This window comes from Lampris incognitus, chromosome 3 (assembly GCF_029633865.1).
Source record: "Lampris incognitus isolate fLamInc1 chromosome 3, fLamInc1.hap2, whole genome shotgun sequence".
NCBI lineage: Eukaryota > Metazoa > Chordata > Actinopteri > Lampriformes > Lampridae > Lampris > Lampris incognitus.
In genome coordinates this window covers 4,573,781-4,592,644 of record NC_079213.1, presented here as the reverse complement: position 1 = coordinate 4,592,644, position 18,864 = coordinate 4,573,781, and the positions used below count along the sequence as shown (strand labels likewise).

The 18,864-nt window shown below is 46.5% G+C and overlaps 1 protein-coding gene across 2 annotated transcripts in view; it reads left to right on the top strand.

Moving 5' to 3' along the window:
• The window catches only part of LOC130110483 (basic helix-loop-helix ARNT-like protein 2), a 57,654-nt gene extending 55,015 nt beyond the window's left edge, over positions 1 to 2,639 (top strand). For both annotated transcript variants that reach the window (XM_056277593.1, XM_056277594.1), the window contains exon 17: positions 1 to 2,639. This exon is cut by the window's left edge and continues 580 nt beyond it. The gene's annotated coding sequence lies outside the window, so the exon portion shown is untranslated.
• Positions 2,640 to 18,864: the final 16,225 nt, after the last annotated feature.

Below are 18,864 nucleotides of genomic sequence, written 5' to 3'. Positions count from 1 at the left end.
GTCTTTTTAATAGATGACTCCACCCCTTCGAGGCTGAAACAAACCAAAAAAGGTTTAAATGAGTAGAAGCATTTTGAAATAACCGATCGCCCTTTTGTCGCTCCGCTTTCCCGAGTCCGCCTGCGCGGACTCGGGAAAGTGCCCTTGTTGTAACCGGCAGAAGAGGCTCCCGGGATCTTGCTCATGGACACGCGAGGGTGGCGTGTTGGAAACCTTCAGGTCGGCAGGAGGTCCGTGTCGTTATTACCCTCTGCCCTTCCTCCCAGAGTGACTTGACATTACTGACCAAGGTCTGTGAAGGGAAGGGGGTCGGTCTCTCACCATGTGCCGTGCTGCTAGACGCTCGCTAACTCGTCAACATTCGTTAAACCGTCGGTACACAGTGTTGACTTTTCTTTCAAGGTCTGATTGTTCCATTATTATTATTATTATTATTTGGACTCAAAAGTTTTGAAGCGTTGAGTTTTATTTGTCCTGGACGCTTGAAAAGCGTGGAAAACGCCTTTTTTTCCATCATGAATGTGCACTAAAGGACTGAGCCCTGCTTTGCTTCTACTGAGTGCTCACATATCACACATCTTTACTGTAAGTCCTCAAGGTTTTTGAGAGGAGGAGAGTTCACACAGAGCTTTTTGGAAAATGGAGGGGTCCTTAGACCGTCCATGAAACAGAGGCTCGGCGACAGGGGGCAAGGTGGCTAACGCCGCCATGTTGGCAGGAAAGACAACAGGATGGGCGATTCCGGTGTCCTCACCTTTTCTCTTTATTGCTTTTTTCTATCTCAATAGAAATGACACAACTTGAGAAACTGTTTGTTTGTTTGTTTTGTGGGAGAGAAGGTGTGGCAGTTGCCGCATTAGCGTCCAAGTAGCTGTTTTTGGCTGTTTTGTGTGAATTTCGACATGTGAAAATAAATTTTTTTTTTTTAAAAAAAGCAACGAAGAATTAAGGATAAATTAAAGGCTTGGAAGACGTTTCACTTCAGATTCAAGGTTAAGCTAACGAGCTCATTTTGAAAGGTAACACTGTGACATGCCGGTCAGCCGCCTCGCCACGTGTTGGTTTTAAGCCGGAAGAGGAAAATGGGAAATCTGCCTTCGTGCTGTTATTTGACGTGGATGCAGTTGTCCTGAACGGACATCTCGAGTTCGTCCCCGCGTTATTTATATTAAATTAGATGACGTGAAATGATCCCCGAGGCCGTCTGTCGTGTAACGGCTTTACTGATTCCTCGACTTCTGCGCCTCCGGGCACGTTTTCCCTCGTCCGGGACGTTTCGCCGCTTGAATGATGCGCTCACGTCATCGTCTCCTATTTGCCAGGCCAGAATCCACGTCAAAACACTTGGGTGGGGAGGGAATTACTTTTACAATCCCCCCCATTCTGTTCTGTCATCCCAGCAGTACCTCTGGAGCGTGGTGCAAGGTTCCTGCCAAAAGGAGAGCTTCCGGATCCAGCCCGGTTTCAGCCCGGTGTGGAAATGTGCAGGGCCGTAAAATGAAAACTAGGACTCGTGCTCATACGGAGAGTTCCCACTCTGGAAGGTTGCACTCTTACGCATTTCTAAAATGGTTTAGGAGTTGTTGTATTTATTTTTTTTGATGCTCTATCAAGAAATCATTAGCAGGGCGTCCGTGTAGCGTGGTGGTCTATTCCGTCGACTACCAACACGGGGATCGCCGGTTCGAGTCCCCCTGTTACCTCCGGCTTGGTCGGGCGTCCCTACAGACACAGTCGGTCGTGTCTGCGGGTGGGAAGCAGGATGTGGGTATGTGTCCTGGTCGCTGCACTAGCGCCTCCTCTGGTCGGTCGGGGTGCCTGTTCAGGGGGGGATAGCGTGATCCTCTCACGCGCTACGTCCCCCCGGTGAAACTCCTCACTGTCAGGTGAAAAGAAGCGGCTGGTGACTCCACATGTATGGGAGGAGGCATGTGGTAGTCTGCAGCCCTCCCCGGATCGGCAGAGGGGGCGGAGCAGAGACCGGGACGGCTCGGGAGAGTGGGGTCATTGGCCGGATACAAAAGGGGGGGACCCCCCCCCAAAAAAAGAAAAGAAATCATTAGCAACGGTTAGCTTAGCATAAGCTGTATTTGCCCCAATGACGTCCACCTGCGGCGTCCTGCCGGTGATGTGACCTTCCCATCAGGGTCGTTAACGATATGATTCTTAATAATTCACTAACACCTTAAAATGTCCAATAACCTTGATATTTTGGAAAAGCGGAAAGGTTGCGAAACACAATCCCAAAACAAATAAACGGATCCGGATGTGGTCTGAGGGCCCCAGGAGAGGTCTGGGCCCCTCACACGTGTGAGCTCTGTTGCATCACTGGTCCCTCGTACCTTGAATCCAAAGTGTGACTGCGTTCGGTGCGAACACACGTCGTTCACGACTTAGCTTGAAGTGTAAAGCGGTGGGTTCGCTCGTTCTTTTGCCTTATGAGTGTAACTGTTGGGTCGTCCTGGTGGATATTTATCGCTCCCACTCTTGCCGTCGGAGGTGGGTGCAGGTGCGAACCGAACCTGCCCGTCGTGGTGTCGGGGAGGTGAACTGTGGTTGTGTTTCTGTGTGCAAACTGTCCTGCTGTGTCTGCTGTACTCCAGGAATGAGAGGTGACAAGTAAAAGTCGATTTTTGAAATATGGTGTCGGTGCTTTTTTTTTTTTTTCCTCCCTTGTTTTTAAAAACAGCAGAGGTGGGACTAAGTCGTCGTTTTCCAAGTCACAAGCAAGTCTCGGGTCTTGGCACTCGAGGCCGAGTCCTAAACAAGTAATTTTGTGCTCTTCATCAGATTTAATGTCATGTCAAAGAGCAGAGCAGCAGGTAAGACGCTTCAAACCAGGGATGCGTTTTACAACGTGTTTGTTACGGATTGACTCAACGTGGATCTGTGAGCATGGGAATGAATAGTTGATGTCTTGCAAGTCACAAGTGTCAAGTCCAGGTGAAGTCAGGAGTCACTGGTGTGGAGGTCAAGTTGAAAGTCTTGTTCAGTTTTGTCAACTCATCAAATTTCTGACTTAAGTCTGACTTGAGTCCAAGTCACGTGACTAGAGTCCAAATCATGTTACTCTAGTCCAGGCCACGTGACTCGAGTCCAAATCATGTTACTCGCGTCCAGGCCACGTGACTCGAGTCCAAATCATGTTACTCGCGTCCAGGCCACGTGACTCGAGTCCAAATCATGTTACTCTAGTCCAGGCCACGTGACTCAAGTCCAAATCATGTTACTCCAGTCCAGGCCACGTGACTCGAGTCCAAATCATGTTACTCGCGTCCAGGCCACGTGACTCAAGTCCAAATCATGTTACTCCAGTCCAGGTCACGTGACTCGAGTCCAAATCATGTTACTCTAGTCCAGGCCACGTGACTCGAGTCCAAATCATGTTACTCGCGTCCAGGCCACGTGACTCGAGTCCAAATCATGTTACTCGCGTCCAGGCCACGTGACTCGAGTCCAAATCATGTTACTCGCGCCCAGGCCACGTGACTCGAGTCCAAATCATGTTACTCCAGTCCAGGCCACGTGACTCGAGTCCAAATCATGTTACTCGCGTCCAGGCCACGTGACTCCAGTCCAAATCATGTTACTCCAGTCCAGGCCACGTGACTCGAGTCCAAATCATGTTACTCGCGTCCAGGCCACGTGACTCGAGTCCAAATAATGTTACTCCAGTCCAGGCCACGTGACTCGAGTCCAAATCATGTTACTCGCGTCCAGGCCACGTGACTCGAGTCCAAATCATGTTACTCCAGTCCAGGCTACGTGACTCGAGTCCAAATCATGTTACTCCAGTCCAGGCCACGTGACTCGAGTCCAAATCATGTTACTCTAGTCCAGGCCACGTGACTCAAGTCCAAATCATGTTACTCCAGTCCAGGCCACGTGACTCGAGTCCAAATCATGTTACTCGCGTCCAGGCCACGTGACTCAAGTCCAAATCATGTTACTCCAGTCCAGGTCACGTGACTCGAGTCCAAATCATGTTACTCGCGTCCAGGCCACGTGACTCGAGTCCAAATCATGTTACTCGCGTCCAGGCCACGTGACTCGAGTCCAAATCATGTTACTCGCGCCCAGGCCACGTGACTCGAGTCCAAATCATGTTACTCCAGTCCAGGCCACGTGACTCGAGTCCAAATCATGTTACTCGCGTCCAGGCCACGTGACTCGAGTCCAAATCATGTTACTCCAGTCCAGGCCACGTGACTCGAGTCCAAATCATGTTACTCGCGTCCAGGCCACGTGACTCGAGTCCAAATCATGTTACTCCAGTCCAGGCTACGTGACTCGAGTCCAAATCATGTTACGCCAGTCCAGGCCACGTGACTCGAGTCCAAATCATGTTACTCGCGTCCAGGCCACGTGACTCGAGTCCAAATCATGTTACTCCAGTCCAGGCCACGTGACTCGAGTCCAAATCATGTTACTCGCGTCCAGGCCACGTGACTCGAGTCCAAATCATGTTACTCCAGTCCAGGCCACGTGACTCGAGTCCCCACCTCTGATGCAATGTTTCGTTTCCCAGGTAAATTCTCATGTCGGCTGCCTTGATGATGATGTTTCAGGCTCATCTGAAACAAAGCCAAGAAGAAGACCCCCCCCCCCCCCGTTCACCAACACGAGAGCTGGGGGACACGTTGTGGATTAAAATGTCGCTCTTGACATGAACTTGGTTTGGACTCTTGCTGGCTGGTCGTTTGCAGATGTTTTGCTTTCAGTCAAATTGGATAGACCTCTTAAAAAGAGCCAGGACTGGCTTTGACGGTGCAGATATAATTACGTAAACTTTATTAAAACTATGGTCATAAATCGGATTGTGTGTTAGCAAGCGCACTCAAAAGGGCTGCAATTGTTCAAAATGAAACCGCAAAAGCAATTTAGACACAACCTTACATAGAAAAATCTGGGCATGATTACATGACATGACATGACATGACATGACATTACAGTACAGTCATTTAGCCGACGCTTTTATCCAAAGCGACTTACAATAAGAGCATCATTTAACGTTGGAAACCAGGAGAACTACTGGTCATCAGAGGTCATAAGTGCATCTTCCTTCTAAACAAGCATCTAAGAGCAAAACCAGTGCTAAAGTAAAAGTGCAAGAAAGAGGTTTTTTTTAAATGCAACACAACACCCAGTCCTTAGACCCTCTCATCATCGGGTAAGGAACCACTCCGTAAGAAACCCTTTAACAGGGAGAGGAAATAGGAAGAAACCTCAGGGAGGACCACAGAGGAGGGATCTCTCTCCCAAGCTGGACAGCGTGCAATGGATGAAGGTGATGATGGAGAGCGGGAAGGGGACATCGGGCAGGCCCTGCTGGAGAGCTGGGGGGGGGGGGTGAAAAGAAGAAAGGTTTGTTTAGAGTGTCTTCTTTTAAAGATGCTACGAGGAGTTTTTGTCGATTTTGTGCGCCCCCTGTGGACAGAGGGGTCGGTGTCCTATATTCACCCTCTGGTATCTGGTGCGTTTACACTCCCTGAGCACGTTATTAGGAACACTAGAAGAAGCCCGCTACAGTGTAGCGGTTTGGTTCTCCACCCGTCTAAATCTCCCTCCTCTTCATCCTGCCAGCTAACCCCCTTCCCCCTGCCCCTAAACCCCCCCCACTCCAACTCCCTCCCCCCAAATGCTCAGAATCACCTGAAATGCCGAGAGAAGTGGTTTTTAGCCATTTTTAGAACATGCATATTTTGCATAATTATGCATAATTATTTTAATTTTTGCTATTTTTCTGGTCCTCTCTGGAACAATACCTACCACCTCCAAACAAATGAGGCTCATAAATGCATTTTTGCAAAAATGCATATATTTTGCATAATGCCAAAACATTTCTAAGTCCCAGAAATTTTTTTTATATAGGTGAAAAAAATCAAAGATGCTCAGAATCATCTGAAATGCCGAGAAAAGTGGTTTTTAGCCATTAAAAAATAAGCATATTTTGCATATTTATACATAATTAATTATGCATCATTTTAATTGTCTGCTATTTTTTATAGGTGCCCCTGATCATCCCCAATAACCTCCAAAAAGAATCAAGGCCCCAGGTGCTTTAGTTTGGCCGTTTATAGACTCTCACACAGACACAAACACCACACACCAGACACACACTGTGACAATACAGGAGTAGACCAGACTAATAGTTTCCTCTAGCAAAGAAAAGAACGATGGAGATGGTACAAATATGGAAAGATAGGAGAATAAGAAAAGAAGAGGAAGTCAGTCTACTTAAGGCACTCGTCTGGCCGGTGTCGTCATATGGAGCTGAAAGTTGGACGTTGAAGAAAGCGACGGTAAGCAGGATTGAGGCTGCAGAGACGTGGCTTCATCGTAGGATGCTTCGAATAAGTTGGGCGGAGAAACAAACGAATGCGAGCATCATTAATGGATTAGGAACAAAAACAAGACTAATGGCACGTATAATGAAAAGAAAGCTACCGTTCGTTGGGCATACCTGTCGTCCGGGTGGAAGTAAACGAATGAACAGCGATGTTGGGAACTACACCAGCAAAGCGCGAGAGAGGCCGACCAAAAAGGCAGCAACATGATGACGTCAAAGAATGGCTTAGTCTGAAACTATCGGAGGCAACAAGATCAGCTCAGGACAGAACAGAACTGGAGGAGACTTGTTCGGCAAGCATGTCGTCCTGATGGTGCTGGAAACCCTCGCTAACGAGGAGGCCTTGAAGAAGAATACTAATAGTGGCTAGGGCCTCACTTTGCTCTCAAAACTGCATCAATTCCTCATGATATGGATTCCACAAGATGTTGGAAACCTTCCTTTGAGATTCTGGTCCACGTTGGCATGATTGCATCGTGCAATTTCTGCAGATTTGTCAGCTGCACACTCGTGCAGCGACTCTCCCCTTCTACCACCTACCAAATGTGTTCCGTTGGATCCAGATCGGCTGACTAAGGCCACTGAAGAACATTGAACTCATTGTCATTTTCATGAAACCAGCTCGAGATGACTTTTGCTTTGTGACATGGCACATTATTATACTGGAAGTAGCTGGAAGTAGCTGGAAGTAGCCAGGGGTGAGAAATGAATAATGTTGTCACACCATTGTACACACAACTCAGAATTGAAAATACATCAGTTCCAGTGTTCATCAAAATGGTTGGCCCTCCTCTTGAGGCTTGGAACCAACACAATATGTGAGAGAGTGGGTACTTACCAGAAGGTCTGCTGACAATTTAACAGGTAGAAAATGGCGTCCTATCACACAGGGTTCAACATATCAGCCTATTTGGCCTCTGATAAACTACAAGTGTATCTCAGTGTGTTGTGACATAGTAACTTGCATTAGCCTATATGGCATTCTGCAGGATGAATTTAACCACCTCTCCACGAGGTGACACATATTTTCTCTAAATGTACATGGAAAAATGTTTTATACAACATTGTTTGTGTAACACTGTAGATATAGGGTGAATACAATTGTGGTAAACATTGTTAGTGGGTGAGAACATGGTAATCCTTTGAGGAAAACACAATTGTTATGTAGTGCATTGTTGTGGTATTTTGCATTGTGTTATTCAGAATTCAGAGTTGAGATAGTCTGTTTAATAACAGTAAATACTGACACACTTCATTATATAGCAAGTCAAATAGCTAAACTTGCACCGTTGGTTCTACATTCTACCGAAGAACCGAGAGATGGGCTATTATAATTGACCTTGGTTGGATAAGGTGAGTGCTCTCGAGAAGAAAACTTGATGAATTATGAAATAGAGAATTGAGTTGTGTCTTAGAATTGTGTTTCATCAAGAATACTCAACTCTAAAAGTCCTTATGCTATTTATAAAGCAGCACTAAACACCGTCACTTCTGCCTTCACGCATGCAAATCCATGCCAAGCCTGCTTAGTAGAGGCCCCGCCACATAACAAATACCTCTTTTACACGCCACACTGCTAACAGCAATAATTTCCACTGCATGGTTGAGGTTCATCAGGGCTCCGTGTACGGGCATATTTGGATTTTCCTTGAAATCCCTATAGCTCTGTTTGACTCCAGAGAACCCTATCTTTAACTCAGACTGCACACTTATATAATGACAATCGGGGGAGGGGGGGTCAACTTCTTCTTCAGGGTATAAAGGGAAGCCGGTACAGTACAGGTGTGTGCCTCAGTGAACTGAAGTCTCCTCCTCTCCCCCCTAACTCCCCACCAGCACTGATGGTCTTTGAAGAGGATGTATGTCAGCTCATCCAGGGAGAGAAGATCAGGAAGGCGCCAGGCCCAGATGGCGTGTTACCCTCCTGTCTGAAACTCTGCACAGACCAGCTGGCTCCCATCTTCACATGGATGTTCAATAAATCACTGGACCTGTGTGACGTTCCCTCCTGCTTCAAATGCTCCACTAGCATCCCGGTCCCCGAGAAATCCTCCATCACTGGACTGAATGACTACAGGCCCATCGCCCTGATGCCTGTGGTCATGAAGTCCTTTGAGAGATTGGTGTTGACCCACCTGAAGGACATCACAGGCTCCCTGCTGGACCCCGTGCAGTTTGCCTACCAGGCAAACAGGTCACTGGATGATGCAGTCAGGCAGTGTTGTACCTGGAATCTGTTGGAGCCACTCTCCCAGTTTGTGGGTCACAGCCCCTATTGCTCCTATCACCACTGGGACTACTATGGATTTCCCCTTCCATTTCCGATCTAGTCCTTCCTTCAGCCCTTGGTATTTCTCTAGCTTCTCATGCTCTTTTTTTCCTGATGTTGCTGCTGCTCGGGATGGCTACATCAATCACTACTGCTGTATTCTATTCCTTGTCGACCACCAAAACGTCTGGTTGGTTAGCCAGCACCTGCTTGTTAGTCTGGAACTTGAAGTACCACATGATCTTAGCTCTGCTATTCTCAACCACCTTTGGCAGTGTCTCCCATTGGACTTGAGGACTTCCTTTCTGTATTCACTACAGATATTCTTGTACACTCCCAACCACTTGGTTATGCCTTTCAGTGTACACTTTCCCAGCTAGCATTTTGAACCCTACTACTAAGGGCTTCACTGTCTTAGGTGTGTCTTTGCAAAGCCTGCATCTTGGGTCTTGTCTGGTGTGGTAGACCCCTGTCTCAACCAATCTTGTGCTGTGCCTGTTCTTATGCTGCTATGATTGAAGCCTCTGTGCTGTCCTTCAGTCTAGCCTTTTCTAGCCACTGGTAGGATTTCTTGATATCAGCCCCATCTTCTCTCTGTTGATGGCACATCCCATGGAGGGCTCCATGATACCTCATTTTCTTCTCCCTCCCCACTCTCTGTCTTCTGCTACCTGAGGTACTCACTCAGCAGTTCATCCTGGGGGGTTCTCTTTCTGTTGCACCTGTGGATGTTCCTTGTTTAATCCCGGATGGTGGCTCTGACACTCACTAACCCTCGGCCCCCATTTTTTTCACTTATCGTACAGTCTCAGGCTGCTGGAATTTGGGTGGAACCCTCCGCGCATTGTGTGGCGTTTCCGTGTCCTGATGTCTGTGGCCATTGGCCAGTTTATTATTCCGGCTGGGTATCTGATGACTGGTAGGGCATACGTGTTGATGGCTTGGCTTCCAGGAACAACATCTGAGGTCTCTGTCCAGAAGAGTGCAGTTCTAGGAACAGCTAAGATACTGCGCAGAACCCTCAAACTCCCAGGCCTCTGGTAGAGGGCCTGAGCTTGAGGAAGACATACACCATCCGAAAAAGGGTGAGAGGGAGATGTTTTTGTTTTTACACGTGTGTGTGTGTGTGTGTGTGTGTGTGTGTGTGTGTGTGTGTGTGTGTGTGTGTGTGTGTGTGTGTGTGTGTGTGTGTGTGTGCGTAACCCGCATGGAACATTCATCCATCTACTATATGTAACAGAGACGGGAATTACATGTTGTAAGCTTGGTGAAGTTCAGCAAAATATATGAAGTTATTGCTCTTTACAGAGTTTCTCTTGTACTCCCCTCCCCCTAACTTCATATATTTTTCCCGAACTTCAACAAGCTCACAAAATGTAATTCCCATCTCTGTTACATATACATTATCCAAACCGCTTATCCTGCTCTCAGGGTGGCGGGGATGCTGGAGCCTATCCCACAGAGGTGGAAAAAGTACAAAAATATTGTACTCAAGTAAAAGTACCAATACTTTGATGAAATATTACTCAAGTAGAAGTAAAAGTACTCATCTGAAAATGTACTCAAGTAAAAGTAAAAAGTAGTTCATTTGAAATGTACTTTAAGTAAAAGTTACTTAGTTACTTTCTTTGTGTGGGGTGTGAGGGTAGTAAAAATAGGACAAGGGGTCAGAAATCCATAACTATTTTGTTTTAAATTAAAGAACAAGTGTAACAAATGTAAGCGCAATAACAATAACTTCACAACAACTGAACTTCTTGTTCAGTTTAAGTAGCATCTTCAAGTTAGTTGAGCTCATCCATTTAGTGGTACAACATTAAACATGCTTACTCTCACGTTTTCTCTCTCTCACGCTCTCTCTCACATGCACACACTCTCCCTCTCTCTCCCTCTCACCCTCTCTCTCTCTCACACACACACAGGTAAAAAGTACAAAGTAATGCCCACATGATGACGCTCATAAGTGTTGCTACAAAGTCAAACTGACGTAAAGGAGCAGCAATATTCCAGAGGAGACATGCTTGTGTGTGTGTGTGTGTGTGTGTGTGTTTGTTAACCGTCAAAGAATGAGAATGTGGTAATGCCATCTCCACAGCTGCAAGAGCGCTATAGAGGGCATGTGTGTGTAAGTGCGATAACAACAAAGAATACCTACACAAATGTAAGTGTAATTACAACAACATACATGTCAACACCAACAGCAACAGCTGTTATACTGCAAATCAAGGCCGCTAGTTTTGTGACACCCTGAATCACCTGTAACCTAGTCTACAAACTTCTTGTTCAGTTTAAGCAGCTGCTGATTTTCAAAGTTCATTGAGCTCATCCATTTAGTGGTAAAAACATTAAACAGGCTTGTGCACGCCTACTTTCTCTCTCTGTCTCTCTCTCTCAGAGAGGTACAAACTACAAAGTAATGTCCACATGATGATGCTCACAAGTGTTACGAAATTAAAGGAACTAACATAAAAGAGCAGCAATATTCCAGAGAGGAATATTGCAAATCAAGGCCACTAGTTTTGTGACACCCTAAATCACCTATAACCTAGTCTACAAACTTCTTGTTCAGTTTAAGCAGCAGCTGATTTTCAAAGTTAGTTGAGCTCATCCTTGCTCGCTTTGCAGTGAACAGTAATCCAGCACAACTGAAAAGCCGCTCGCAGGCAGCTGAAGCAGGCAGGCCAGTGTTGAGTTTCAGAGAGAGTTTTTTTAAATTTGGAAAGGAGTTTAGCAGATCCATATCGTTTGGGATACAGGCTAGGTACCCTTCCAACTCCCCTGTACCTTCTGACCTTCTGGACTTCATTGAGGAGAAGAAATCATCTTCATCTGAGGAATGTTGTCCAACTTGCTCCACTTCTACCTCTGCCATCTGGTCAAGGTGTTGTCTGACATAAGCCAGACCTGTCGAGTGACAAACAACACATTTCTGACAATTAAGACTTGATTAATTTACCAAGAGTGCACCATAATGCATAATGCCTTATAGCACTGACCGCATTGTATTGAGTATAAAACAAAGTAGATCTCCAATAAACTGTTGAAAAGCAGTTTATTATAAGATGCAATCATACCTGTTTCTATGACATCAGGCCTCTCTGTCCAGGTGGTCTTGAACTTCGGTAGAAGTATTGCTGCCGCAATCAGTTCTGGGTCCATCATCATCTCACCAAAACGCTTTTGGACACCATCCTGAATGGCTTTGATGAGTGGTAGACACATCTTGGATGAGGTCTCCTGCCTTTTGAGTTTTGCTTGTAGCTGACATATCACTGGAAGAAGCCACCCTAAGTGTGTGTTGGTCTCTGACTGAAGTATGTTCAAGGCCTTTACCAGAGGTTTCATCACCGAGCAGTAATCAGTCAGGAAAGCAATTTCTGCTTGAGTCAGCCTGGCATAAATAGAATACAAACAATTGTTAGGAAATCAAGCAGGAAAAGTTAAGTTTCAAGTATGTAAACACACATTCACACTTTCATACTGTTGAAGTGCAAATTAAAACTTACGTTTTCAATTTGAATTCTTCACAAATATTCCTGATTGCCTCCTCCCCTTTCTCTTGTATGATCCGTATGATTCTCTCCACAGCCATGAATGTTGAATTCCACCGCGTTTGATTTGGTCGGATGAGCTGGAGTCGGCAATGATCTTCCACAACTTCTGCTGCCATGTATGAACGACCTGTATTGTTCCACATGGCTTGACATTTCCCAAAGGCTGCACGTGATAGTCTCTTGTATGTGTCCATCTTCTTTTCTGCTATCTCAGCATCTGTTATGGCAACTAAGTTGAGAAGATGGCATGCACACCTTTGGTGTGTAGGAAGTTGGTACTCCAGGCCATTATCTTGCTCCAGGATGCTGAATGTGTCCAGGTAGTTGGCTGTGGGCTCATCATCAATTGAATCTCTGTCCGACTCAGCATCTGATTCTGCATCCTCAGACTGGCTCTGTTCTCCGAAGACACTAAAAGCTTTAACGAAGTTTGAGCCACTATCTGTTGTGGTTCTCACCACTTTGCCCCTAATTCTATACTGACAGTGTATGTCGTCAAGTGCCCCTGCAAGGACATCAAAGGTGTGGGACCCTCTTAACCAAGGCTAATTTCCCCGAGTCCACTCAAGACTACTAGCAACTAACAGCTAGCCTTAACACACTCAAGTACCAGGGGCTAGCTGTTATGCAAATTTAGCCAATGTTCTAAAGACTTAAACAGACTGCAAATATACATTACGCGTTTTGTATCTGTTTGAAGTACGATAAACATGCGGATTGTCGGCTGGAGCGAGTTCATTTGGTACTTAATGATGTGTCACGTTTGATTATGTTAGCATAGCAGCTAATTAGAATGTGCTGGCTAGCTGTGGATTTCTTCTACTGTCAATGGTTGCAGGTGCTAGCATAAAAATGCCCACGAAATGGGGTGAGCCTGGGTTGGCTATATTAAATAAAACTACTAATGAGACAGCAGAAATACTTACCAAAACATGCTTCTGCAGATTTGAAGTGGAGTTGTTGAAAGCAGACAGGTACTTCACTGCTGGGAGGCACATCTTGCACTGCATGATGATGCTGTTACCTTTCCTACGCTTGAACAAAAAGAAATCTTCCAAATGTGGCCAAGGATTTTTTTCTGCATCTAGTTCTACAGACTTCGATGTTTCAGCTTGAGCTTCATCTATTATTTCTAGGTCCGGGTCTTCTGGACCGCTGGCCGCTGGCCGTGCCTGCTTTGTCGACCTCCATTCTAGCACTACAAACTTCGCGCCCACTAACCTAGCTTGTCCACACGTGCCCTCTATGTTCACGCGCCAGTGCTAATCACATCATCATTTGTCACTGTTGGTTCTGGCCATTGGTTTACTGTCTATGGTGCTGGCGCGTATTTTTCCCCTGTAGGTTGAATTGTTATTTTTACTCAGTAACGGATAGGATTTATAAAGTAACTAAGTACAATACTTGAGTCAAAACGTACTCAAGTAAAATACAAAATACCGATTTTAAATTGTACTTAAAAAATACAAAATACACAAAAAAAGTATTCAATACAGTAACTTGAGTAAATGTATTTCGTTACTTTCCACCTCTGCTATCCCAGCAGTAGTCACTGGGCGGCAGGCCGGGAGACACCCTGGACAGGCTGCCAGGCCATCACGGGGTGGATGATAAGGCCATCACATATGGATGATAACCAAGTCCAGTTGCACTTGATTCAATTCCTTTGGATATGGATGATAAGGTTACGAGAGCCATGTCTAAAGAGGTGTAGTTGCATCTTGTTTCCAAGGGGGGGCGCAATACACTGCCTGTGTATCTGAAGCGGCAGAGGGCACGACGTCCATCTTTCGCTCCCTGTTGAGGTCCTCTCTGAAACATGCCGTGAACGACGAGACAACTCTCGAATTCCCAACCGCGAAGGTGAGGAAAACAACTCCTGTCGAGTTATTAATATCGGAACACCGGTGGGCTGAAGCACTGTTTCGTTGCTAGTCTGTGCTAGCCACCGTGAGAAGAGAATACGCCATATACTCGCTGTGCGAGCTGATACTTTTCATGAAAATCAGACGGGGTTATAGGATGTTTGTTGTGTCCAGCAAAGCTCGGACCACGACTCGGAATCAAACTGTGTTTATTGCTGCCACAGTAAACGTTATATCCACGTACAGCACAGTATCAACCACGTCTTGCGTTACTGCCGTAAACCGACTGCCGTAAACCGGCTGTGGTAAAACTTAAAGCGGCAGTGTCCTAGAGCAGTGGTTCTCAACCTTTTTGGGGTCCTGGACCCCCTGCGTATTTTTGATCTACCCTGAGGACCCCTCCACCTGATCTTGGGGGAGGGGGGTTGCAATTTGATAGAAACAGTAGAAACTGCATTTTAAATTGCATTATAGCATTTATTCACTCTTTGGGGCAAAAATAAGAGCTTTCAGTTGTAACTTAGATATAGTTAACAAAACAGAATTCTTATGCAGTAACTTTCAGATATATGTAACAAAACAGAATATGTATTCAGTAACTTTCAGATATATGTAACAACACAGAATATGTATTCAGTAACTTTCAGATATATGTAACAAAACAGAATATGTATTCAGTAACTTTCAGATGTATGTAACAAAACAGAATATGTATTCAGTAACTTTCAGATATATGTAACAACAGAATTTTTATGCAGTAACTTTTAACAATGCAAACGGGAGCGAGATCTCTTATTAAAATACAATAAATTACACTTGTGAAACAGGTGTAATTAGAGAAAAAAGTCCTGTTACCCTTTATAGTTTAGGTAGATAAAGGTCTCAGTCACATTTGAATAAAATAATCCTATTTCTATAAATGTCATAGGATCTTTTTTTAAAGATATTTTATTTTCACTGACCCCTTGCAATTACACCACGGAGCACTAGGGGTCCGCGGACCCCCGGTTGAGAAACACTGTCCTAGACGACAGTCACACTGTTGTGACTTATACACAACAATGTTGTCTAATTATTCCAACGTACTTTGGCGCACATTGTGTTAATGTTTTAAAAAAGATCGCCAGTTAAAGCTAATCGCTTGCTAAAGGCTAATCGCTAAGCTAAGCGCTATCTCTGGTTAGCTGGAACAGGAGGTAGCGCGGTGAACCGTTAAAGGTGCATTGCACGTATTTTGGTGACGTTAAAGCCGTCCGGTTTTAGTGGGGTACTCTCATCTATTCATCCATTATCCAAGCCGCTTATCCCAATTGGGGTGCTGGAGCATAATAATAATAATAATAATAATAATAATTTTATTCATATTGCACTTCTCTAGAACAATGTTACAAAGTGCTTCACAAAAACACGCACACAAACAAAATAAACAGACAAGGCAAAAATAAGAGTAAGAGTTAAAATAAGAACAGTATAAAGAAAAACAAATATCAAACATTTGTAAAAGCTTTCATAAAAAGAAAAGGTCTAAGACGAGATTTAAAAGGCGCCATAGTCGTGGTTTTGTCTCAGTTCGACCGGAAGAGAGGCGCGCACGCGCGGGAGGGTCAGCGCTGAGCCACGTGACACAGGTTAAGGCGGGAGGAGACGGGAGAGGAGAAATGGCGGAGCGAGCGGGAAAACAACCGCTCAATCCTTTTTGGATTTTTCCAAGAGAAGAAAGGGTAAGAATTTATCCCACGTGGTAACTTCTCATAATGGTTGAAGTTGCCCGTTGATTTGTGGTATGAATGGGATTCGGCACCTACGGTCGTGACGAAGAGACATCCTCTTCGTCGTGATTGTAGGTGCCGTTTAGCTAGCGGGCCGTGTTTCAGTAGGCTATCTTATAAAGAATGACACACACACGAGTTGCTCAGTGCAGCCAAGTATATTCAAAGTGATGTAACATGTTCCTGAGCGCGGGTCATGTGTATCTAAGGTAAACTAGTGGATAGCCGATGGCATCGATCTATCTAGACCCGTAACATCCTCCTTTTCCAAGTATAAACACATACACATGAAGTTAGTGCAAAATAAAATTACTTTCATATACGAACAACCAATAACAGTGCAACAGCAGTAAATCTCTTCATATCCCATACCAGTGTAATAACCACAGTAGCGTATGATAACATTTCTCCTCTTTTCCCCCTCTCTCCCACATAGCAACCATCAACATTATTCAGATTACATAGTGAGTTTCAGTGGAGGTTTAGACAGCCGTCCAACCCTTGTGTAAGTGTGTCCATCCGAACGCGGAGCGCCAACAGGAGTAGATGGCGCCTTGGGCATGGACCTGATGGGGCTCGGCTCGAACACAGCCTGAGGGGTCTCAATGACAGTTTCTGTAGCTGGATCCCCGTCCGGTGTGTGTGCCGCAGCGGGTTCAACAGGATCGTGCGCGGCTCGTGCAGCTGGCTCAGCCACTCTGAGATCGATCCTGTTACGACGGTACAGGGAGCCATCAATGTCCACAAGATAAGACCTCGGCGCAACCCTGCGGAGACAAGTTCCGACTCTCCAGCGGCCAGTGTTATCACCTGGCAGGGGCTTCATCCGTACGACTTCCCCAATTTCAAGTGCCGGCAATTCACGGGCAGATCTGTCATAGAAGGATTTGGCGAGTTGCTTCCTGTGGCGCAGCTTTTCAGTGACGCCCACGACAACAGCTGGTTCCAGGAGCTTGTTTGCCGCCGGGATGGACGTCTTCAACCGGCGGGACATGAGGCGTTGTGCTGGGCTGCTGCCCATGTTTTCCGTAGGTGTATTCCTCCAGTGAAGCACGGCTTTCCAGGGGTCTTCACCATCATGCGCGGCCTTACGCAGAAGATTTTTTACAATCTTCACGGCCGACTCGGCCTTGCCATTCGCTTTCGGGTATCTGGGAGAGGAGGTCACGTGCTCAAATTCCCACTCAGAAGTGAACCGTGTGAACTGAGCTGTGAACTGAGGGCCGTTGTCTGTAATAACCTTCTCTGGCTGACCATGTCGGGCGAACTGTGCCTTACATCGCTTGATGACTGTCTCTGCAGACATGTCGGGTAGAAGCTCAATCTCCCAAAAATCGGAATAGTGGTCGACTATTAGGAGATAGTCTTTCTGTCTGAAGCTGAATAGGTCCATGCTCAAGACCTGCCATGGCCTGGTTGGTACTTCGTGAGAGAGCATGGTCTCCTTTTGCTGATTGTGGGCGTACACATTGCAGGTCGAGCAGCTGCTTACAAAGTCCTTTATCTCTGACTGCATGTTGGGCCAGTACAATGTCTCTTGAGCGTGTCGGTAGCATGCATCACCCCCTATGTGACTTGAATGTATGCGCGTCAACATTTCTGGGCGGAGTGACTTTGGGATGATGACTTTTTGCCCCCGGAACAGAACTCCGTTCTGCACACTGATTTCATCCCTGAAGGGCCAGTACTCCCTAGCGATGAGGGGCGCTTCCTCCTTTACATCTGGCCAGCCCACGAGAACAGTGTTCTTCAGTGCCTGTAAGCATTCATCTCTGTCGGTGTGTCGTCTGATCTGTTCCAGCCGCTGGTTAGTCACATTCAGGTACTCTGCCTGGTTCACGTGCTGTATGTCTTCCTGCTCTTGTTGCAGAGAGCAGATAGCGTGTCGCTGATATGCAGTCCCTCTGCCGGAGCATCCAGCCGTAGCTCTGCTGAGCGTGTCGCTTATGAACATCTCTGGGCCTGGTTTGTAGATTACCCTCAGGTCGTAGTTCTGCAGAGTCATGAGCATGCTCTTGAGTCTCTTGGGCGCATTGAGAAGTGGCTTGCTGAAAATAGAGATCAGAGGCTTATGGTCCGTCTCTGCTGTGATTGGGTCGCGGCCATATATGTAATGGTGAAACCTCTGGCAGGCGAAGACGATACTGAGACACTCCTTCTCAATTTGTGCATAGTTTTTTTCGGTGGGGGTAAGAGCCCTCGAGGCAAATGCGATGGGCTGACCTTCCTGCATGAGACAACAACCGAGACCGCTCTGGCTGGCGTCGCTCTGGATTGCGATTGGCTTAGTTACATCATAGTAGCGCAGGACGGGCATGGCTGTCGCCAGCGCCTTAAGCTCATGAACCGCCGCCTCGTGCTTAGGCAGCCAGTGCCAGGGTGTGTCCTTGTCCAACAGGCGTCGCAACGGCTCGCAGACAGTAGATAGATGAGGCATGAACTTGGCTAAATAGTTAGCGAAGCCAATGAGACGCTGCACGCCCTTGGCATCTGTTGGGTTCGGCATGTCAATAATGGCTCTCACCTTCTCTGGATCGGGCTTCAGTCCAGCATATGAGAGAATGTGGCCATGAAACTGCACCTCAGCCACCTTGAACTGCAACTTCTTCAGGCCGAGGTGAAGCTTGACCTCGCGGCAGCGTTCCATCAACGCCGCAAGCTTGACGTCGTGGTCGTCCCCAGCCTCCTTGTCTGTGTCCCCGCAGCCGACGACCAGGATATCGTCTGCAATGGGCTCAACGCCCTTCAGACCGGCGAGGAGCTCGTGCTGCTTGCGCTGATATACCTCGGGCGCCACCGATACTCCAAATGGTAGCTTGAGCCACCGCTTCCTCCCCCAGGGGGTCCAGAACGTGGTCATGAGGCTACTCTCATAGTCCAGTTTGCATTGCAGGAATGCATCCCGAGCGTCCACTAACGTGAAGACTCTGGCCTTGGGCAATTTATACAAAATGTCCTCCAAGGTAGGCATGATGTAGTGAGAGCGCTTTAGGGCTTTGTTCAATGGTTTAGGGTCAATGCATATTCTCAGCTTCTCCGGTTTTTTAACAATCACCAT